This window comes from Sander lucioperca, chromosome 19 (genome assembly GCF_008315115.2).
Source record: "Sander lucioperca isolate FBNREF2018 chromosome 19, SLUC_FBN_1.2, whole genome shotgun sequence".
Classification (NCBI taxonomy): Eukaryota; Metazoa; Chordata; class Actinopteri; order Perciformes; family Percidae; genus Sander; species Sander lucioperca.
In genome coordinates this window covers 28,004,842-28,029,266 of record NC_050191.1, presented here as the reverse complement: position 1 = coordinate 28,029,266, position 24,425 = coordinate 28,004,842, and the positions used below count along the sequence as shown (strand labels likewise).

Below are 24,425 nucleotides of genomic sequence, written 5' to 3'. Positions count from 1 at the left end.
TCACCAGTTTCAAGCCACATATATTCCCATCAGTGACATACCCGGAAACAGGCCATCAAGTACTTTGACTGTGTGCCTGGAGCCATGCTGGGCTCACATGTAATTGTACTTTGGTGGATGTACAGTAGAGTACTTAGTGCAGCAAAAGATACGTGTTCATAGAAAATCAAACTGACATGTCAACTTCCTCTCCAGGACTTTAGAGACCGCTGGACTCTTGATCTTTACATCTGCTACAGTAATATCGGAGCACATGTAGTTCACGCTGATCTCATGGTGAAGATTCTCCAGAGTGCACAACTTCATCATGGTGCACAACAGGGAAGCACTGCAATCTAGCAGGCATGATGTAAGCATAGCATACTAGATGTAATATGGGTGAAATAAAAGTCAAGAGTCCAGTGACAAAAATACAAGCTCAAAATTCAGAGAATCAACTTGGTATGAAGCAAGGGTTCTCAAACGTATTACTCAAAGATCCGCTGCTTTTTATTCAAGGTCAGAGGTCCGAAACAATTGCAATAACAAAATAACATTTATCAGCTCGTTTAGAATTTTTAAGCAACATACGTTCAAATTGTGTACTCGGTTATCCTGTTCAACTTTTATACCGATTCCACTACCTGGAATTCGGTATTGGTACCCAACTTTATTCAGTAGCCTACTCAAATAACAAAAAAAAGCTTTGCCTCCACAGCAGCTCTAGTGTATATTCAACGTCATCCCAAATGAATTGATCAATGGAAAATGTATTTAGAAAATGTTAAAATATTATATTAATAACACGAGCTATGGGCTGGGTCTGGATAGACTTGCCATTCGGTCTGGATGCAGACCATGGTCCGGACTTTGACAAGCCTTCGTATAAAGTGATCTGTATTTGAAACAACCATAATTGTTATGTTAATGTTAAAGGGTCATTTTCGGTATTTTTCAACATGAACAATATTTTCCTATGCACTGGTGTCTAAGCGACTAATGTGAACAAAAACCTATGAATTTGGTCCAGTATTGAGCGACAGTGCTGTAACCATCAGCCGTGAACCGGCCTGTAATGTAAACCTACAGGACAAATGTTAAGCGTCAATGTACGTCCACTAAAACTGCTGTTTTTGCCCCTGACAGACTCAGATTGTTATTCTGTGGGGAAAATACCTCCTCTTTAACATCACCTAATAACAGGGTTTTAGTTATGGGTTGAAAAATACCAAAGTGTCACAGTACGAGTGGGATAAGGGTTAGCTTGGAAAGGAGGGGGTCTTATGGCTCTGTATAAGAGCCATGGTGTTCCCTGTAGGTCAAATGATTCCCCTGAGACTCAGAGGTGGTTTACACACCTGGCCTAGGATCTAAAACATGTCTAACCATTCTACTAGCTGTCAGACAAGCAGTAAACACTGCCCAGGAGATCCTCCTGCACTGTTTGTGCTTACAGAAATAAGTATGTACTGTATGTATGACCAAAGTCTGCAAGGGACAACCTTGGATTCAGCATTAGAGAGGCATGGGCCTGAGCTAAGGTTACAATGCGTAACGGTCACTATCTCCTGTCTCAGCCGGTGCTGCATCAGGCATCAGAAGCCCTTAAGGAATAGTACAGATACCTATAAATCCACTAGGAATGTAACAGTACACTGGAGTCACGGTTCGGTTCATACAGTACCCAGGTTAGGGGTCACGGTTCAGTGCAAGATTGGTACAGCTGGAAAAAAAACCAAATGCACAAGGATATGTTTTTTTTGTCATTTTTTTTTAACAGACAGTATGTAAAAGATAGAAACCATCTTGTCGGTGACAGTTTGCTGTCTGGCAACTTTGGGAAACTATTTTCATTATTAAATAACGAACATTTCAAACACTTGTGTCTTACACTGTATGAACACTGAACAAACCCTTTCACAAAATGCAACAGGTCACAACAGGCTATAAAAGCATCTCTGATGCTGTGAAACTGAAATGACATAGAATAATACAAATATAGAGTTGTGCATTAGGAGAAGTGTTTCAATTAGTTTCACTTTGGCTTTATTTAGACATTCAAAGCACATCCCGGTGAATGGGTAACGGGGCATTCACACCAAAAAAAGCAATGCGGAGATTTGGGTGGTGCAGTGGGGGGAGTGTCAATGAAACAGCTCAACAAAGCACAAGAAGACGTTATATTTCACAGATACTGTTTTCCGTCAGATCGCTTATAGATTTTTGATGTTTCGATGTTTGGCTCCACATTACGTGCATCAATCTACATACCGTGTGTTCTGTGTTCACCGGACCGTGACCCCCGTACCGTGATGGCTCTGCACAAGTACGTGAACCGTTACAGCCTTAATAACCACTTGCACCTCACGCTGCTCTGCAGTACTGTCTCACCCACTGTGCACCGACTTTCATTCAGCTGCAGTGTAACCTCCTGTCAACCCCGCTCTCTCTCCCCCTAATCTTGCACTATTATGCTCTGTCTGCTTGCATCCCAATCCCTCAGAATGATTCATGTATGATGGATCATTTTCCTGCCAAAAGAGTGTTCAGGCTCCACACAAATGGAAGGAGATCCACCTTTACTTACAGTATGTGGGCGGAGGGGAAGAGAGAGAAACGGAAACCCTGGCAAGGAAATACTTACTTTATTCAATTAGATCGCTCATGACAGACATTTCAGTTCCGCTCTAAAAAAAAATTATATTACACTTGTCTGTCAATGTAAATACATTATGAATCAATGTTATGAATATGAGACATCATTTTGCATCCTTGGTTTTTTGGTTTTGTGAGTAGTGTTTTTTAGTCTCTAACACATGACAGTGGGAAGAAAGATCAAGTTCATTAACCTGCTATTTTTTTATCAAACTCAAATATGAATAGTTTGGGCAAGATGTGGAGCACTATGTTTTTGGCGGACAATGCACTGTTTCACCTCTCATGGTACATATCTATTTATTCTCCATGGACTGGACTACCAGACTATATTAACAATATAAAGGTTGTCCTTATTACAACATTAGAGATGAAGCTCTTATAATTGAGGGTCCTTAGTAAATCAAAGCCTGTGAAGTTTGTATTCTTTTGAGACATTTGTCTCTGAAGGATTCCAGCGTGACAGCTAAAACAGCAAGAGATCAAATCCTAATGGCTTATCTGGACAAGGGCCAATATCAAATGGTATGCATTTCTAATGTGACTAAATGTCTCACCTCCATTTACTGTATGCTTCTCACATAAGAGGACGATATGAGGAGCTTACTGAAATGTGATTTTTTGTTGTCAGAATTAATTTGAAGTTTCAGGCTGCCATTCCTTTATTTTCTATTATCAACAAATCTAATGAAAAAAAAAACAAAGGCCAATACTGAGCATGTGTACATGCAGACTAATATTCCACTATTATTCCGAATATGAAAATATTCAAAATTTGAAACAGGTCATGCAAACAGCATATTCTGTAGATATTCAGAAAGAGTCCAGAATTTAGCATTTTCCGATTAAGACGTGGGATATTCCGGTATTACTCAGGTTTTAGAAGCATTCTTTGGACATGTATACAGGGCATTCAGAATCTGAGTCTCAATCAGGGTTTTACCGCAGTTTGTGACAGTTTACGGGCTGTTTATGGTTTACGGTCAACTCTGTGTGTTGCTATGGTTACTGTTCACAAACCAATCAGCCAACAGTTTGCAGGGTTGCAGTAGAGATGCATGGCCAAAAATAAAGAAGTAGAAACACAGCTACTTTTAGGGTGTTTTCACACATACCTTATTTGGTCCGGACTTTCGGACTTTTTAGTTTGATCCGAACCAAAATTACAGGTGTGAAACCTCCCCCGCACCATGGTCCGGATCAAAAGACCAAATTTTGGTCCAATAAAAAGAGGTGGTCTCGGTCCGGAACAAACTGAACCATGGTCCAGTTTGTTTATAGTGTGAAAGCATTTTTTGGATGGTTCGGACTTTCGGACCAAATAGAAGAAGCTCTGGCAGGCTCTCCTTGTGTTAGAAGACCGGGGAAGCTCCTTTAAGGAATAGCTCGGTGCTTAGTGTGTAGGCTACATGAGAGAGTAACGGTGAATGCGTTCAGAGCAGACAGCTGTCAGCTATCAGAGCTGAGAATACATCAGCAGTTTATTTGTTAAGTGGTGGGCCTAGTAAATGTACAGTGTAGGTTTCCATTTGTCTCTGAATAAATTCTCCAGAAAGAAAGTTGCCGTGTCTCGCTTCTCAACAACAAAACAAAAAGAGCCGCGGCAGTAGAGGAGAGCAGCAGTCAGCTGAAAAAACTCCGACACAGAGAGAGATACGAGAGGACGGGGAAGCCCGTCAACAAACCAATCAATTATAAGTATCTGGAGATGCAGCTCACGTATGTGATGACGGCAGGACGTAGTTTTGTCACGTATAGATCTTTAGTGCGCTTGCATAACTGCAGTGTGAAACCACAACTTACCGGATCAAATGTATACAATGTAACAAAAACATGAACCTTGGTCCAGACCTTGGTTCGGACTTTCAGGTGTGAAAACGCCCTTAAACATTATCAAAGACTTAGGTATCCACAGGTTTTTGGATATGCACAAACGTTCAAACGGCAACCTTTTCAAGAAGCCGGTTGAAGTAATAATGAGGGAGGCTGTGTTCACATGCTCCAACACTTTGAAAACTATCCTATTTTTTGCAGAGCTGCATATGTCAGGATGTGACTGTAGGCAGCTTTTCATTTTGTTCCCAAAGTTGCATGTTTTGGTTTGCAACCATTGCCCAAATTGCCCAGTTTGAGTTCTAGCAGTGTGTAGTTTTCATTTGGTTTTAGTAGTAGATGTGTTGCATGTTTTAACAGTTGTTATTTGCATGGTTTGGAGATTTGCTGTGTTTTTGTTTGCCAATTAGGATTATGAGAAGCAGCTGTGATTTCAGAATAAGGGCAAAAACCGAATATGATGTGCATGTAAACGTAGTCAATGTGTTACTGTGTTGAGTTAGTGTGTCGACAGAAATTACATCAGTGGTAGCTAAGCTGTTGGCTACAGTCTGTATGATGGTCTAAGTATTCATGTTCATTGTTATAAAGCTAGCATGCTAATGAACGCTCACTGCACAGGAAATCCATGAAGGTGCTGAACGAGGGCAGGAAGTGCAGGCCAAAGTTGAACAAGGAGACCAGGCTGTGACAGACGTGCACCATGTACAGTTTCTCTAGTATATCTTTGCTGTTTTACCCAAATAAATGTGGCTAACCTGGGCGTTTGCTTTAAACCTGTATCGTTTTCTGACTGCTCATGATTACTGCCTAGTTGAACCTAAATTTGGCATTGTCTCTGCATCCTGAGATCTCAGCAACCAACCCGTTTTCACTCCGCACTCGTAAAATCCTGACGCTTGGTCAGTGTCTCTCAGCGCCAGATACCGACGCAAAAATCCCCCTTTAGTGTCTGTATGGAACGCACCGGGCAGAGCAGCAGCTCAACCGTGGTGCTGTAAGATGACGTAGTATAAAGAGAGACAATGGTAGTGAGTAGTATGACAGACCAAAAATCAGTGTAAGGAGGCAGGTTTGGGTGGTGGATGGGTCAATCAACACAGGACTTACACCCAGGAGACCGGGGTTCATGTCCCGTTCTTGTCCCGCGTGTCACTGAAACGTACATTTTGTAATCCCACCTACCATCTTTTCCTAAACCTTACTGTCCCGTTGTTGTGCCGCATGTCAGTTAAACGTACGTCCCAACCCAGCATCAAAAAGTGACGCCAAGAGTCCCGAACAAGCGCGTCTAGATATGACGCTAAAGGAGACTTTTTGCGTCAATAACAAACGCCAAAGGCACCTGACCGAACATCGCTTTCTGACGCGATGGGAGTGAGAATGTGTTGCAACCAGAAAAAACAGAAAAAGCACCATTGGCCCTGTTGATGAAAATAAAACCCAAGTTGTGATAAAGTGTGGGCCCGGTTGGAGAATGAGCAGTCCCTGTGGAGTCCACAGAGTATCATTCCATTACACGTTGGGTGTTCAAACAGTCCATTGGTATGCAGGAGGTGCACTGCTGCACCTTTGCTTCATTTAAGCAAGTTTGATCTGGTGATTCCTTTTTCTGCCCCACAATGTGAAATTAATAATTAATATGTAATACTCTTCTGATTCACTTATCAATTTTAAAGCACAAACAGAATCTAGAATGGGCTCTTGCTGCCAGCTTTTACCCCTGGGGACACGGCCAGACGAGTGGAAAGTAATGAGAGAAAGCCAGCAGTAATGTCCCTGAAATGATTTCATACAAACAAAGATCTCTCATGTTCAGAGCTGAGTGGAGCACGCTGTTCCAAGGAATCCAAAAGAAGGATGCACTGTTAATTACCTGCAAAATAAATAATTGCCATGTATTGGTAGTATAAATTATGTATATTACACAGAGGTCCATAGAGAATCAATATAATAGAGTTCAATAACATAGTTATTCACTTACACAAAGCCCTTTTTTACAATGATAATTACTGTAGGTGTGAGAAAAATAAATTAAATACCTAGGGGTACTTAAAGAATGAATGACTTTTTCAAAACCTTGTTCTTATTTTCATAGTGTTGGCCATCGACTATTCTTTTGAGTAGAGCTGTGCATAGTGGCATTCAGGGCTGTAAAAACAATTTTACTTTGGGGGTGGTTTGAGAAGATTTCTTTGTTCTGTATGTAAATGTTAATGGTTCAACTACAAAACGTTATGTTGTTTTGCACAAAATCATAAATGGATAAAAGAGTAGGCTTTAAACGTAATAGAAACAACATTTTTATGAGATTATTTCATAGATTAATTCAGTAACTGTAATGCAGACAGTAGTCTAATCACTGGGGTCATGATTTATATACTGTGTGTATATATATATATATATATATATATATACATATAAATATATACATATAAATGTATTGAAGTTTTGCATTTGTTCTATGGTCATTCATATTTTATGAAGAATATGGTCCCAAACTCGTGATTTTCCCTCTCAACACCAAACCACACATCAGAGCAAAACAGGAAACATTTGCAGGACATTACTGCTTCCTGAATTAATAGAACTGACTTTTAAGATAGAATTATGGTAAAATCATGTTACGGTAAAATTAAAAACATATCTTTTAATACTTCTTGTCTTGACCCCATTCAGCAAGAGTCCAGTGTGTGTGTTTTGTGTGTGAATAGAAAGGGGTAGCAGTATTCAAGGAATGGGCACATCTGAACATATAATTAACACACCCACACACACACACACACACACACACACACACACACACACACTCACACACTCTCAGGAGGCCTGCGCTGCACACCGTGTCGAACCAGTGGAAAATCTCACTACAGCCTGTCATGCGGCAAACTACCGACGCGGCTTCATTTATATACATGCTTTCTGACAGCTTAATTAGACCGGGGCTCTATAATTGTCACTAATTGTCAGTGTGTGATGGATCAGGAAGGATATCCAAAGAGCCCAATGAAATCATGCCCTCAAAGTATTAATACCAACAACAACAAAAATAACACAAATTCAGAGAGGGTTTCTCAGAGCTTCAGATTTAACTCAGATTTATTTTATTTCTTAGTTCTATTGTTTGTGATAGGGTTTGTTGTACTTTATTCTTCATGTTCATTCTTAATAATTCAAGGTAACATCAGATCACATCAACCAAGAACTCTACAGTATATTTCTTTATATGATTATTTTTCTTCTCCGTACGGTGGCTGAGTGCTCAACGCACTCAATTTAAGAAAACACAAGTAAATGAAGAACACGTCTTCACCACTGACAACAAATATGTCTCATTTAGGAAGAAAATGCTGAAAATGAATAACACATAATCAAAGAGACACACTCTCCAATTTTACAACACGTAATGACATGAAGAATTGCACTGTACATACAAAAACACTATACATAGACACCGCAATCTCCGGATCGGTGGAGGTTGAGTTGCATTGTGGGTAATGTAGGTACCAGGTTTTAACAAGGAAGAAGCGTGAAGGATATAAAAGTTTAACCCTTTTCTTTTGAAATTCTCCATTATGAGTCTGACAATGGCCTAGAAGTGTAACATTTCATGTTTACAGTTTAATTAGTTATTAGGATTTCAATGACCTGCATGGTGTTGTCGACATAACATATGTTTATATTTTCACCACCCAAACGCCTCTTCTTTCAAGGAGAGACACTACAGGCAGAACCATCATTTTTCAATTTTGAGTTTTTGGGCTATTTCGCTTCCATAGCATGTCTTCTTTCAAACTATTAGGTATAAAACATTCCAAATTCACATTTAGATGTTTATTTTACTCCCCTTAAATTCACCAAAGGTTAGCATTAGATAATGCCTTGTTTAGATAATTAAACATTAAACATTCTGAAAACTTGTAATACAAAAATACAGGTCAACTGGGGAGGTTTCATGTTAATATCTGTTAGTTAAAATGTTTTACCCTATTCACCTGTAATGTCTTGCAAAATGTATGATATTTTATAATCCTTATATCCTTATATTCTGAAGGTTTTTACAGAGGGATTTGTTCAGATATTGTTTGTAGCCTAATTCATGTAACATTTTATGCCTAAAAACGTTTTAGAAAACTTGTAATACAAAACATATTTGTCTGAATGTCAGTACTCAACTGGGGAAGTTTCATGGTGATATCTATTATCTATATTTTTCTTATTCACCTGGGGTGCCTCCCCTTAAAGAGTCCTCCAAACACAATGTTGGCACAATCAGTAATACGAGAGGCAGCCACTATTCATCCAAAAAAAGTAACTCAACTGAAGGGAGATTCCAGAGTACAAAACATTTGCAGCACACCAGGAGTGACCCGTGAATAAAAGTATTACTCAATGAATGCGTAATGGTCCCATCCCCCAAACCATCCCTGACATTCAACTGAGCTAAAACTGGAAGCATCGTGCCAAATCCTATTAGCTTCTGTTCAATACTAATCCATGGAACCAATAAGCAGCTATTAAAAGTTCAAAAATTCATTGGCCTGAAAAACATGCACCAATAACAGGATTACTGATTATAAGACACGCCCTGCCCAACATGTTCACAAACGGCCCACAGCATGAAGTATATTCACTCAGAATATGCAAATGGAGGGGAAAAGTCAGTCAGTCAGTTTGTCTTGTGCATGGGCAATAATTCAGGGCTTGTGCCCTTTTCTATCTATAAAGACAGCATGTGAGGGGAGGAGCTGAAGGAGGAGCCCAATTTATTCATGCACTGGTTGGGGGGTTGTCTAGCAGTCGTGAAAATTAAAATATCTACTACAAAAAGAAAAAGAAAAAGGAAGGTTAAAAAAAGAAGGTTAAAAAGTATTAAATTAGCTTAATAAATAGAAGGGAATAATGAAAAGAACTATAGATAAGGTATGTAGAGTGTAAATGGGGTCAAGGAAATGATGTTAGTGTGAAAATGTAATTGTGGGTTATGAATTGGGATTATGGTGGTATGTTTTGCAGGATTATGGAGAGGTGGGTTCCAGTGGCCCATTGTGCTTCCTGAATAAGCTGTGTCATTGCTAGAGTTTAGATTCTCTGCCCGAGCCCGAGCCCGAACACGGGCCGGGTCGGGCCGATATTTTCCGCTGCTATCCTCGGCTTTTTAATCATTACTTTATGAGCCTAATTCGGTAGGGAGAAAGCTATGCTTCTCCAGCTTCTCCCGTAGCTCTGGGTGTTTGTCCTGCACTGACTTGAGTGTGAGGTAAACTGGGCTACATCGTGTCTCCCCTATCTGCAGCACTGTTGTCCACCAGTGTGTCAGCATGCAGACCGTGCCGAACGACGGTATTAATTAGGTGATGGAGACCAGAAAGTCTCCTGTATGGTTCCAGGGCTTTGATTATGTTGCTGCCTTGATCTGTTCCCCTCACTATTCGGCTGAGGGAGGGAGCTGGGGTCGAGGTTTTTTACGTTTCTTCATTCAGATCCATTTGCGATCCATTCCATTGTGTCCGCTGAGTGCTTTGAGGTGGTTAAGTCTTTGATTTCCTTTTTTTTCCAGGTTATTTATGTGGGTGGTCCATGACATGTTTCTTTGAAATGTGACTCCTAAAAACTTTGCTTCTTTGACCAGGGTGAGGGGAGTGTTATGGAGGGTGAGATGGATCATTGATTTGAGTTGGTTGTTTTTGGTGAAGATGATGAGTTGGGTTTTGGAAGGCTTACATTTGGTTCTCCACTTGTTGGACCAGGTTTCTATTTCAGTGATACATGTCTAGAATTTTTTGGCAGCCAGTGGGATTGATTTTGAGTGTGTCCAGTAACAGACGTCATCAGACATCAAATTGTGAGACATGTCCTTTGGTGGGATGGGGATAGTAGACGTCGGAAATATAGATGAGAAAAAGGAGGTGACTGAGTACTGCACCTTGTGGGACACCGGCTTCAGGAGTGAAAGAAGTGGAGAGAGAAGTCTAGACCTTGATTGTAATTTGCCGGTTATGAAGAAAACTTGAAATGAGGTTGTAGATGGGAAGTGGTATTTGTAGTTTTTTGTCCTGTAGTTTGTAGAGTAGTCTGTTGTGCCACATCTTATCAAACGCCTTTTCTTTGTAAAAGAAACTGCTTGGGTGAATTCTTTCTTAATGAAACTTCGAGTGATTGCTTCTGATAGCCTGAGGATGTTATCAGTAGTGGATCTGTTTTTGCGGAAGCCAGCTTGGTGAATGCCCAGGAGTCCCATGTTTTCCAATGTGACTAAGAAGGCTGAAGTCCTGGTGGGGTGTTTAGGATCTATTCCAGGTTTATGGATCATTGTGACTATGGTTTTCCAGGGCAAGGGAAAGTAACCAGTGGTAAGACAGGTGGTGAAAAGGAGAGAGAGCTGGTTCAAGTATACTTCTGGTGCTTGCTTGATCAGGATGGTGTCTATTTTGTCTTGTCTAGGTGCTTTGTTTTTCATTTTTTTCAGGTGAACTTTGATTTCATGGGGGTGATGGGCTGTGTCAGTTGGTCATCTGCTGAGGTCAGTATGAGAAAAAGGACAGGAACTAAGTATTTATCTGATTGTGATTCACAATAATTGTCTGGGCGGTGCTAAGCTCCGGACGGAGCCACGGTGCCGCTGCAAAATAGCCTCGGGAAGGAACTTGTTTTGGTGGAACATGTGTATGTTCAAAAGTAGTTTTAGTCGTGCAACAGAAAACTCAGATTGGACAGATAGTCTAGCTAGCTGTCTGGATTTACCCTGCAGAGATCTGATGAGCAGTTAACCATAGTCCTCACAAATCCACCAGAGGTTAGAACGCCAACACAGCAGAATTTCTGGCGGTACCGGAGCAATCATGGAAGTGGAACATCGTGGATGTAGACTAGCGACAACAGGACAGCTTTCAAAAATAGAGTGTGTGCCATTATCCCCATTTGTGCAATTCAATGTGTCGAGACTACAAAGACATGTGAAAGACGCAAAAGAGTTTTTGGAGCGTGATTGGCGAGGCAGTGGACTGCAGCCAGGAGATTTTGACAGCTGTAAAGTTACTGTCTACGTGAAACAAAATAACTACTGTATTAGTAATGGCACCCCTTCTGGACTTTAGAGGGCTTTCAATGCCATCACAGTACCATATAATTAGGACTGGGTTCGTTCATAGGTCCCTCTGAGACACATGTACCTGCGCCCATTTCCCAGAGGGCTCTGAGCGACCTTCCACTTCCAGGACGGTCAGTCCGCCCAGCAGGGCGCCGTGCTACCTGCTACCCTACATACTGGAAATGTATGATTAGTCTGCACCATTTAGTGTATCTGTGATGCATCAGAGGTGAGGTGACTGCGATGTTGATCTCTAGGGGCGGCTGAATCCCTGTGCCAGGGAGCAAAGTGATAATTCACTTCTGAAGCCATTTTAGCACATACTACATTACTAGGCTGAAAAGATTGCTATGTCCGTCTTTGGGTCCAATGCACCTAGACAATTACAAAAGTAAGCCATGCATATCAGTCATGCGCCAGCTTGAAATAAAGCCCAGCCATCACTTCTCACATAATGCACCCATATAACCTTGTTTGGGAAATTGGACACTGAGCCAGTTATTTATTACTCATCACCTCTAACTCATTATAGACTGTTGTCACCTTTCATTTATCTCCACAAATCTCCATATTCACTTCATAACACGGTGATGAGTATGGGCAGGCTGCTTTGTGATATCATATCAAAAAATATTTCTACTTGTTTGTTTGTTTTCCAAACACCACATGTTAACAGTAATAAGGCAAGAACACCCAGCAGAATTAAGAGGCACGCTACTGCTGATTATCAGGACCACTATTATACAGGACAAGATGCTTCTGAGCTCAGCCTAAAGTAGCAACACATTCATATAAAAAACTTGTTCTGAAAGAACGTTTCTGGGCTCTATTTTAATGAAGTGCAAACTGTACTCAGTGTGTGTTGTGGTTTGTGTAGGTGCAGCAGCACAACGTGCAAAAGGGCTGTATAGAGTGGCATAAAGATCTTAGAGTGTGGTAATTATTAAATAACCCCTAGACATCAGTTACTGCTACATGTAAAAAGGAAGTTTTTCCTCGCCACTGTCGCACCAAATGCTTGCTCGTGGGAAACTGTTGGGTCTTTGTAAATTATAGAGTGTAGTGTAGACCAACTCTATCTGTAAAGTGTCCTGTGATAACTTCTGTTGTGATTGGACAATATAAATATAATTGAATTGAATTGAATCACTAGTCTCAGCGCACTGAAACAGCCAATCACAGTGACGCATGACGACAAGAGCGCAACAAATGAAGAAACGGCTTCTCCAGGATATTATATATTATCATATTGTTGTCTGGATGGTTCAGAGTGGCACTAATCTCCAGCCAGAGGCAGATGGTGTGGGTTTTTAGTTCATTTGTAAAATGATGATAGAAATAAATAATGGAGAAATGTTGATCATTCATTTGCATGACCAACCAGTCTTCTTTCACGTCATAAATGGTCACATCATATCGTGAAATGTGACACATCGTTTGCACCATCATGCATCTCAGGAATAACACAAAATGTTACTTTTGCTATAAAAGAAAGTTGGAAAGGAGGCAATGACACACAGTATTGACGAGCCGCTGTAGTACGTCTCCCTCATAAACAACAGAATAATGAGTTAACCAACCAGTCCAAACTCATATGTGTCAATTAGTGTGTAGTTATTTTTAAGCAGTATTCCTTCATTGCTCCAAGTATTTGCTATTGTTGATTAAAAAAAAAGCACAAAGTGGCAGTAAAGTGACGTTGCTCCAGAAACAGATGTGGTTCTGAGACATCTTCTCTCAGCGGACAGTCTCCGGCCTATTTTCCACCAAAATACCCCAAACTTCAAAGTAACTGCTCCTCCACCTGTATGCTGTCAGATTTGAGGGGGGCTGTGTCCAAACATTTATGTACATTTTTCAAAAAACGACAATATCTCTGACATCATGCAGTGATGCTGTGCTGAGGTGAGATAGTAGTATGAGTTGGAGCTTTTCTCTCAAGCTTTCTGTTTTTATTTTACACACAACTTATTTTGTCACTTTCCATTCCATGAATTTCTTCAGACACAAAGTGCGCCGTTATCTGAACCATTCGTCACGTTAAGACTACTAAGATCCACAAAGGTGTTCTTGGAGACAGATTGGGGAGGCATTGGGATGCAACCATGAGGAAGCTATGATATCAGGCTTCTTACTCCGTATTTATTGTTTATTATTTATTTGATGTCTAAATTATCCAACATGTGAAATTGATAAAGGAATTGGTGGAGTAAATCCCCATTTGAACAGAAACGAGATCACACATTCTCAGTGGAATCAGCATGGCGGCTCTCCCTGGACAGAACTGGGCCGCGTTTTACACCTCTGAAGGCACACAGAAGGCTTCCCCCAGGTTCAAAGACCTCGGAGCAGTCAATGAGAGCCTCACTACAGCCTAATGAGGATTAATACCTTACACAGAGGAAGCACATGGCACAAATATCAGGCCCCGCGGGATATGGACTAAATATGACAAGCCCAAAGACTTTTGGGCCCACAAGGATCACACAGAGGGATCTCAAAGGTTTGGCAATTGAGGAAGTGTGCTGGGGGAGATACAGTATATGTGAAAATATAGGAAACCTATAGCAACCTATTAATACTAATTCATAACTTAAAGCATGCATTGAGGAAATAAAAAAATCCTGGATGAAGAGAATTTTAGAATTTTCTGATTCTGACAATTCCAGCGCAAAACTAACCTAGGGGTTATTAACAGATGTAAACCCACTCTGTCGTTCTCTGGGACATGTTTTCATGCTAATCTAGTTTTTAGCTTGAAAGACGCTAGCACGTATAGTATTCGGGGCACAGGGAATGTAAAAACAAATAGCTATTTATACCACTAAAAAGGCTCAAAATATTACCACACTTCAACGGTAGCATAATGAGGGTCCCTAAATGTTAACCGAAGCATTGAGAACTTTGTAAGTGTACAGACAGTTTATTGAAAAGATAGATTAAATCATAGACAAGAGTTATCTAGAGACACTTTACAGATAGAGTAGGTCTAGACCACACTCTGTAGTTTACGAAGCCCCAACTATTACAGTGGTTGCCTCAAGAGCAAGCATTAGCAGTAGCTATTGCGACAGTGGCGAGGAAAAACTCCCTTTTTTTTTTTTTTGTTAGGAAGAAACCTCGGACAGACCCAGACTCTTGGTAGGCGGTGTCTGACGGCACCGGTTGGGGATGTGATGAGTGGTGGCAATAATAGTCACAATAAAGATAGTGAAACAGTGACCACAATGGTAGTCGTAGTAGTTCATGTCATAGTAGGGCACAGCAGGGCGTTACGGGGTGTAGTGTGGCACAGCAGCCTGGGAGGACGCAGTCGGACACTGTGGGGAATCGCAGAGCGTAGCAGGGTGTAGTAAGTCCATAGCGACAGCTGCACCCAAGACCCCGATGTAGGTGCCACCCAATTCCAAGGCGATGTTCTGGGTGAAGAAGAAGCAAAGGGACTCCGGGGAGAAAACTCCCCAGAGCTAGGTTAGTAACAAGCATTTCTGGGACTAAGATGCACTGCATTCATGTTTACATGCCGCCGCCATCTTGAAAACCAGTCATGACTTACAGCTGGCGATGCAAACTAAAATCAAAAGCAATTTGCTCAATATATCTGAAATAATCTCACTCTGCATAACTTGTCTAGTGTACTTACTCAGTGGATAACTGTCCATCTGGTCCCTCCAGTCTGGGTCGCCGAAAAAGTTTCAAGTCCAGCCCTATTTATCAGAGAGGGGAAACTTTCAAACTGTACCAAACACTGCGTCTCTTGGGCATCGCGACGCAACAGGTCCTACTCCGTGCAACACAGACACTCCTGTTCGGTAGTCATAGCTTCACAATGTCCGCAGGTACACCACCAGTTTCCCGAAGTATGAGGCTGTGTTCGGACCGGTAGCTCTCTCTCTCTCGTAGCCCTTTCACGGAGCTCCCGCAGCTCTTCGTTCAATAAACTGTCTGTACACTTACAATGTTCTCAATGCTTCAGTTGACATTTAGGGACCCTCATTATGCTACCGTTGAAGTGTGGTGATATTTTGAGCCTTTTTAGTGGTATAAATAGCGATTTGTTTTTACGTTCCCTGTGCCCCGAATACTAGCATTGTAAGCTAATCGGCGGTCCACGCTAGCGTCTTGCAAGCTAAAAACTCATTCGATTAGCATGAAAACATGTCCCAGAGAGCGACAGAGTGGGTACACATCTGTTAATAACCTCTAGGTTTGTTTTGCGCCGAAATTGTCCTTTAAACTCAGACAAAACTGAAATTATTGTACTTGGCCCCAAACACCTCTGAAGTTTATTATCTAAAGATATAGCTACTCTGGATGGAATTGCACTGGCTTTCAGCACCACTGTGAGGAATCTCAGAATTATCTTTGATCAGGATATAACCTTTAACGCCCATATAAAACAAACCTCAAGAACAGCCTTTTTTCACCTGCGTAACATGGCAGAAATTAGGCACATTCTGTCTCAAAATGATGCAGATAAACTAGTCCATGCATTTGTTTCTTTGAGGCTGGACATTATTATCAGGTTGTTCAAATAAGTCCCTTAAGACTCTCCAGCTGATCCAGAATGCTGCAGCACGTGTTCTGACAAGAACTAAGAAAATAAATCATATTTCTCCTGTATTAGCTACTCTGCGTTGGCTTCCTGTAAAATCCAGGATTGAATTTAAAATCCTTCTCCTGACCTACAAAACTCTAAATGGTCAAGCACCATCATATCTAGAAGAGCTCTTAGTACCTTATTGTCCCACTAGAGCACTGCGCTCCCAGAATTCAGAGCTACTTGTGGTTCCTAGAGTCTCTAAAAGTAGAATGGGAGGCAGAGCCTTCAGCTATCAGGCTCCTCTCCTGTGGAACCAGCTCCCAATTTCTATCAATGAAATTGAATTGAATTATTTTTAAATTGGTTTTGCTGCTCATGCTGTGGCTTATTTGACTTTAAATGTGTAATTGCTTTTTTACTCAGAGTTAAATCAAATTGAAAATTCAGAATCAGAAGATGATCAAAGATTCATCTCAAAGATTATCATGGAAAATTTATTTTCCAAAATTAAACTTAACATTTCCATTCATTGTATTTATTTGTTTTCTAATAAAATAATATTATATTTGCATAGTAAGTATAATAAAGTGCTTTACAGAAAAAAAGAACATATGGAAAAAAAAAAGAGAGAGATTTAAAGGAAGTAAGTTTAACAGCGAGACTGTTCCAGGGTTTGGGCCCCTGACACCAAACAAACAAAAGCTCTACGTTTTACTAGTCATTTTGTTGCAGGTTGTGTGTGTGTGTGTGTGTGTGTTTGTGTGTATGCATTGGCACAAAAGCTCACAATGTATGCTGGAGCCACACAATGAAATCCATTCTTAGAGGAAATTCACTTCCAAGTTTCCCCTCATGATTTGCCCCTCGTCTCCCCAGAGCCTGCAGAGGTCCAGGGAGGTCAGGAGCCCGAGCAGCCCTGTTGCTGGGTCTGCCCTCTAGCTGGCCGAGGCCAAACAGATGCTGCAGATGACGCTGTTTGCAAATCAACATCACACCGTCACATGGCAAGAGAAACTGGCCGTGACAAAGCCTGAAAATAAATACACTGACCTCACATGGTGGAAGGACATTGCCTTGGTTACGTGTGTGGTTTGGCCTGGCTGTTGGCAGTCTTGCTCTGCCGCTCATTTACGCACCTGGACGACTCTAGAGGACACCAGAACTGGCGCGGTGGTCAGCCAAAGCATTGACCCACGGCCCTGCCTGTGCTCCCCGCAGACTCAGCTGCACTGCGCTCCCCATGCATGGCCACTCTCTATGCTCACCGTCTAGGCAGCAGTCCAAGAGATGTCGGTGTTGAAGCAGAGCAGAGCCCAGACAATACTGTAAAGGTAGGTGTAAACAATGACAAGGCCAGATACAGCGGTCCAATGCTGCTGTGATTTTCTGTATTTACACCCGCTAGGTCTGCTGAGCACAACGTTCTGCTTCTTTCCCTCACACTCACTTTGTAGCACACAGTAATATAGCCACTGTTTTATAGTTTGCAGTTTTCACTGGAGCAGTTGGAGGCTTATTGTCTTGTTATGAGGGAGAACTCTGTCACTTGTGATCCTGGGGAACCAAACCAGCAATCGTTTGATCAGATACTACCTAATCTCCAAGCTTCTGTTGCTTTAGGAAATTAAAATTGATGCATTATACAAACAATTCTCCTATAAGCTCTTTCTGGCTGACAAATATTACTCTAGCGCATGCAAATAACACTTGGGGTACACAGTCTGCAATCGTAGAATGTTTGAAGGTAAACTTTTCCAATTAGAGGCAGACAGGTGAAACATTGAGCCCTCCTGACTGAAACGTAGCACTGCGTAGCACAGCTGTCATCAACCACGTTGTGTATTAATTGTGTTTCTGTCACACACGAGTCAATTACAAGCACCGTGGATGAGGCTGTGGGGTCCACTCCCCTTTCCTCTCATTGTGTCACATTTCATTTCATTTCACCAAACATTTAAATAGGTGCCGCGCTTGTTGTCTTTGCAGCTTTAGATTACTGTCATTCTGCCAAACGAGCACAACAAATGCACTCTCCTCCCAGTCCCGTCCAACCCAAGCTGTGTTTCACATTGACACAAACTCAATTATTGCGGGTAATTACAAGTATCTTGGGGTGTTTGAGTGGAGGCTGAATTACAATAGCTGCAAAACATGGATTAAATTGCTTGAGCTCTTGATGGGAGGAGAAGGGGCCGTTAAACCGTCTCTCAGCTTCAATTGGCCTAATGTCTCTTAAGCTAGTGCCAGTAGTTTGTGGTTTATGGGCAGTGTCTTAGCGGTCAGTTTGAACAAATATCTCTTAGCTTCTTCCCCCCATGGGGCATAAGAAAAGCCAGTGTGGGTGAGATCAGCTGCCTGCTTCAGGGACATGTACATATAGGAATCCAAATGTGCACCGTTTGGTCTTACAGACTCAGCCCTGACAAACGTCAGTCATACATATCTCACCGTCATGCCTGCAACGACGATAAAAGGTGTCATATTGACTTTAAATGCCACTTGTTTAAATGTATGTGAATGCTAGTTCTTGACCCTCTAGACACGTATGGCTTGGAGCCCAGCATGGCGCGCACAGTTGGGGCAGCATGTATTTTGGCAACCCGTTCTCACTCCCAACTCGTAAAATCCTGACGCTTGGTCAGTGTCTCTCAGCGTAAGACACCCACGCAAAAATCCCGCTTTAGCGTCTGTATGAAACGCACCGGGCAGAGCAGCAGCTCGACCGCTGCGCTGTAAGATGATGTAGTATTAAAATAGACAACGGTAGAGAGTAGTATGAAAGTCCGAAAATCTGCATAAGGAGGTTGGTTGGGGTGGTGGATGGGTCAAACAACACAGGACTTTCACCCAGGAGACCGGGGATCGTGTCTCGTGTGTCACTGAAATGTACATTTTGTAACCCCACCCACCATCTTTTCCAAAACCTAACTGTACCGTTCTTGTGTCGCATATCAGTTAAACTTACGTGCCGACACAGAGCATCAAACAGTAACACCAAGAGTTCCAACCCAGACTGTCTAAAAATGATGCTTTGTCAGTAACAAACGCCCAAAGGCACCTGAGCAAGCGTGGCTTTATGACGCGACAGGAGTGAGTATGTGTTGATTTTGGAGGAAAGTGGGTCTGAAGAATGCGCTGACAATTGACATCTCAGAACTAGACCTGTTTCTGGAGCGACGTCACTCTGCTGCCACTTTTGTGATTTAATTCATAAGAACAAACTAAATACTTGCACCAAATGTGCAGCAATAAGGGAATAATGCTTATAATGTAAATTAACTATTTGATTAAACACAAGCAGGAACGTTGGTAAAGACTGCATTTATCTATGAATTATTTTGAGTGATTCTTCCAGTATCTGTTGTTCACAGCTGCTTTATACTGTATATAAAAGCTTCTCCTACAGTTTATTAAATCCCTGCAGCCATCTGAAGGCAGTGGGACGGATACGTTGATAAATCTGCAGCCTCTGATTGGAGAAGTGCTGTGTCAGAGCGCAGTGCCTTTACGCTCAGCCGTCTACTGTGTTTACCATCATTAGGTCACGTGCAAATGACACCAGGCTGCTACAGAATAACCACACACACTCTGACACGCATCAGTCACAGATCAATTAGAACTCAGTACTCTGCAGATTCGTGCTGCTGTATGTTCACACCATGTCACTCTGCACCATCAACAATAATATAATTTCATGGAGAAACATTTGTGCCTCTGCATCTCCTCAAACTGTTCCTCATACTGTCCTTTGTTAATTATTGAATGTTTCTCTGACTATGAGAGTAGGGGAGAGCGGGGTATGTTGTCACACTTTTCACACTGTCTAACATTTACTGAGTACCATACATCAAAATGGTATAAATCTCATACCAAATGAAAGAAGGAAGTCTTGGGCACATATGTTGTATTCATAACATCTTCATATCTTATCTCATTACGGAGTTGTAGACTGTTGAATAGCGAGTGTGCACTTGTGACAATTTGCCCCATCGGCGGGTAAGTTGTCACACTAGGGTGGGTAAGTTGTCACACTAGATTATCTAAAAATAAGAACACAACTACTTAATTTTGATATTGATTTTAATTTTTAGACTCAAACCAGAACTGGAAATATAAATATTTGTGCCTGGAGAATCTGGAAAAACAATTATTTCAATCCAAACAATGCACATTTCAATCAAAGCACATTAAGTGGCAAGACCACTTTACTTTGAACTTCAAACTCAAACGTTCTATGGCTTGCACATAGATCCTGATAACTGAATGGAATGCTGCAGATAACTTGCTTAACTTAACATGTTTCACCTCTGAACAGAACAGATGCCCTGTATCTGACTAATCAGACTCATCTCCAGAGTCACAATTCTGGCACACATAAATTGCCTGGCCTGAGGTGCAAGCATCATGGGCCCAATTGTTGCATTTTACCCAGGTCTCCTTTGGATGACTGTTTGAAAATGGCTCTACACAGACGAGGCAGAAGCACTCTTCATCATCTGATGATGACTCTTGCATGATTTTTCTTCTTTTAGCTGCCTTGTTTTTCGTAGGTCCAGATGCTTCCCTTTCTTTTGAAACAGCTTTTTGCTAGATTGAGGCTTATTCTTTTCTGTTTCTAGTTGCTGCTTCACTGGCATGTCAGTAAGTATTGCTGATTTGCGTCATTTTCTTCCTTTGCTGGCTGGTTTTCGGGGGCCAGCTTTTGGATATGGCCGGATGTCCTCTGGAGTTGGTAGCCCACTGTCAGCAATAGCATTGCTGGGTAAGGGTGAGCTGGTGATAGCAGAAGCATAACTGGGCGTGCTAGGCAGTGCAGAGTTGGTGCTGGAGCCTGGCAGGGCAGGGTTGGTGCTGGGGCCTGGCATGGAAGGGTTGGTGCTGGAGCCTTGCAAGGCAGGGTTGGTGCTGGGGCCTGGCAGCACAGGGTTCTGAATGGGGCGATCGGTGACGTAGGATGGTGCAAACTCGGTTTCCATAAATATATCTCTATTGTAACGTTGAACCCCAGCCACCCTAAAGCCAGCCTGAATGTTTAAGGGGCTTGCAGCCAGAGGATAGGCAATTGCCACAATCCCAGGAATGTCATAAATCGACATTGTCTTCCCAGGGTTGTTCCTCATCCAGGCATCACATGTGCTGTTGATGTGCCTCTTTAGTGGCCCGTAGACAGACCTGTCTAATGGTTGGAGCCGATGTGAGCAGTGGGGTGGGAATGACAGCATGATTATGCCATTTTCTTTGGCATAATTGAGTCCATCAATGGAAAGATGAGACTCGTGGTTGTCCAAAAGGAGTAAACAGGGCTTCTCCTTTGAGCACTTTGTTTGTTCACTGAAATGTTTCAGGAAGTCAACAAAGTGTGTGTGTGTCTTTCATCCATCCGGAGGAATTTGCCCCTCCTTTGCTGCCAGGTGGCCCATTGATCAGGAAATGATCGCGGAAGTTGACACGGGGGAAAATAAAGTATGGAGGTATACTATTCCCTGTGGCTGAGACGGCACAGGCCAGTGTGACAAGGGTTCCCCTTTCAGCTGAGGTCAGTGACCCTATTTGTTTGAATCCACGTCTGGCCACCACTTTGTCTGGTTTATGTACAGTGGTGACCCCAGTTTCATCAACATTCCAAATGTCTCCTGGTCCAAACTCATATTTGCGTAACACAATCTCTAAGTTGTCAAAGAAAGCATTAACATTCTCTCTGTTGAAGCTACTTGCCCTGGCAAGGCTAGTTGCCTCTGGCTTTCTCAGTGACAGCGTTGTATGCTGCTTTAAGAAGCCTGTAAACCAGTCTTTGCTAGCCTTTTCTTTTTCTGCCCACAAAGGCGCAAAATTCAGCTGGTGTGCCACAGCAAACTGGTAGGCAAGCTTTCTGACCTCACTTGGTGACAGACCAAAATAAATGTCAGCTGACCTAGTAATATATGCAACAAGCTGCTTTTCCAAATCAGGTGAAAAAATCTTCCGTGGCGTTGTATAACCAACCATTGTTGTTGGTATGGCTGTCTGACTTTCAATTTCTGCTCTGGTAATCTTTTGACAATACCAAGTCAGAGTACGATAATTTATGTCAAAATCCTTTGCTGTACTTCTGATGGATTTGTTCTGCAACTTTACCTTTACCTGCCTGACTGCCTTTAACATTATGTCAGGTGGTGTACTGCCATGCTCTGTCTTTCGTTGATAATTTCGAACCATCTTCCTTCCTTCCTGTCTTTCCTTCCTTAATTCCTGCCTTTCCTTCCTTCCTTCCTTCCTTCTTTCAAACACCTTATTGCAATTAGAAATAAATTACAATATCACAATTTATCATGTTTTTTGAGCATGTTCTATGTGTTTTTTTGTACAGGGGCAAGTTGTCACATGTGACGACTTTCCCCAAAGTCATTGAGACAACTTGCCCCATACTGACATGTGTGCTAATGTTGGCTAAATCTCAAGTTTAGCTCAACATATCACTTTAGCTAAAGTATCAAAAGACACGTTACTGTCTCCTCTATTTTGTGCAAATTAATCATTTTAAACATTCATACCTAACAAAGTTGTATTGCATAAAATGTAAAGTGCAATTTTTTTACTTTTTAAGCAGAAAAATAAGAAAATTGTGCTAACCTCAGATTAGAGTGATCTTGACCACATGTGAACAGGAAGTTGACTATAGAAGAAGAAGTCACATAAAGTGGCTATTTGATTTTTGAGATAGAGCCTCTAGTGTTGGAGTTATGAACAGTGTGACAACTTACCCATGTGACAACTCACCCCGCTCTCCCCTACATAATTTGAAGGACATTTCACTTAGCGTGTTTCAAATTATTCATCTCAAGACTGTTTATATAAGAGTTATTGTGGAGCTCATAGATGCTCAATAATAAAAGCATGTTGAACCTTTACAAAACATCTCATCAGTGAGGAGGAAGATGGAGAAAGGAACGTCCAGCTCTGTGGCTGGACTGTCAGAACCAACACATTCTCACTCCCATCGCTTCAGAAAGCGACGCTTGGTCAGGTGCCTTTGGTGTTTGTTATTGACGCAAAGGAAGTCTCCTTTGGTGTCACGTTAAGACGCTCTTGGTCGGGACTCTTGGTGTCACTTCTTGACGTTCTGGGTCGGGACGTACGTTTAACTGACATGCGGCACAAGAACGGGACAGTTAGGTTTAGTGAAAGATGGTGGGTGGGGTTACAAAATGTATGTTACAGTGACACGCGGGACAAGAACGGGACATGAACCCCGGTCTCCTGGGTGAAAGTCCTGTGTTGATTGACCCATCCACCCCCTCAACCTGCCTCCCTCCCTACGTAGATTTTGGGTCTTTTATACAACTCTACCATTGTGTCTCTTAATACTACGTCATCTTACAGCCCCGTGGTCGAGCTGCTGCTCTGCCCGGTGTGTTCCATACAGACGCTGAAGGAAGATTTTTGCGTCGGTATCTGGCGCTGAGAGACAGTGACGAAGCGTCAGTTTTTGACGAGTTGGGAGTGAGAACGGTTTGTCAGAACAGCCAGAGTCTTCAGCCCACAGGGAGGCAGTGCTTATTAGAAACAAGTTCATAGTGCTGTTGCTTTGTGTGTAAATCCACATATTAATTTGTTGGTATCCACTGCCCCACCGCTATTTGAGACCGCCTCCTTCTGTTGCCTGAAATCACTATGCGATGATGCGATTGCCAAAGTGACATTCTGTATGTATCATCTGCTCTGTAAAGCTGGACTTCAACTTTTAAAATCTTCAAACAGATTAAAAAACTATGATAATAAAGATAAAATAGTTCACATACCTGCAGGTTTAAACCAGGACTTTAAAGTGTAAGGCTTTCATTACATATTGCAGAAACATTTGCTTATCTGAATATATCAGCTTAACAGCTTTTTATTGCTCCAACTTCAAAAGACGATGGAGGAAATGTTCAGAAAGCTCTGTGTGGAAAACAGGTTACAAATAGGTCAGTGTGCTGGAATAAAAAACCCTGAGGGTGTGTTTTCTTTTGAGACTGCTGCACCGCACCACTTCTAATGCAGAGCCTCCTCTGTTAGGAAATGGCAATATATTAATACACTATTACAGTATAATAATGATTTATTGTCTAATTCAAAGGGATGGTTTAGCTCTTCTAAAAGCCCTTTTTGGTTTGTGAACAATGTTAAATTCATGAAAAATAACTGAACATGCCACAAAAGAGTTGCTAAAATGCAGTCAAGCAGTCAAATGTGCAATCAAGCAGAACAAAGAAGTGCTGTAAGAAGTGTGCCCGTGAATGTATTATACTCCCATTACAAACCATTCATTCTAAGCCCACTGTCAGTCACCATCAGGCTCGTCAGGCT

The 24,425-nt window shown here is 41.8% G+C and overlaps 1 long non-coding RNA gene across 1 annotated transcript; it reads right to left on the bottom strand.

Annotated features, from left to right (window-relative positions):
• Positions 1 to 406: 406 nt before the first annotated feature.
• LOC118493856 lies at positions 407 to 11,333 on the bottom strand. The gene is made up of 3 exons (XR_004895892.1): positions 11,280 to 11,333; positions 8,890 to 8,894; positions 407 to 417 (listed from the first exon to the last, which is right to left on the bottom strand). It is a non-coding gene; the product is annotated as an uncharacterized LOC118493856 (long non-coding RNA).
• Between the last annotated feature and the right edge of the window lie 13,092 nt (positions 11,334 to 24,425).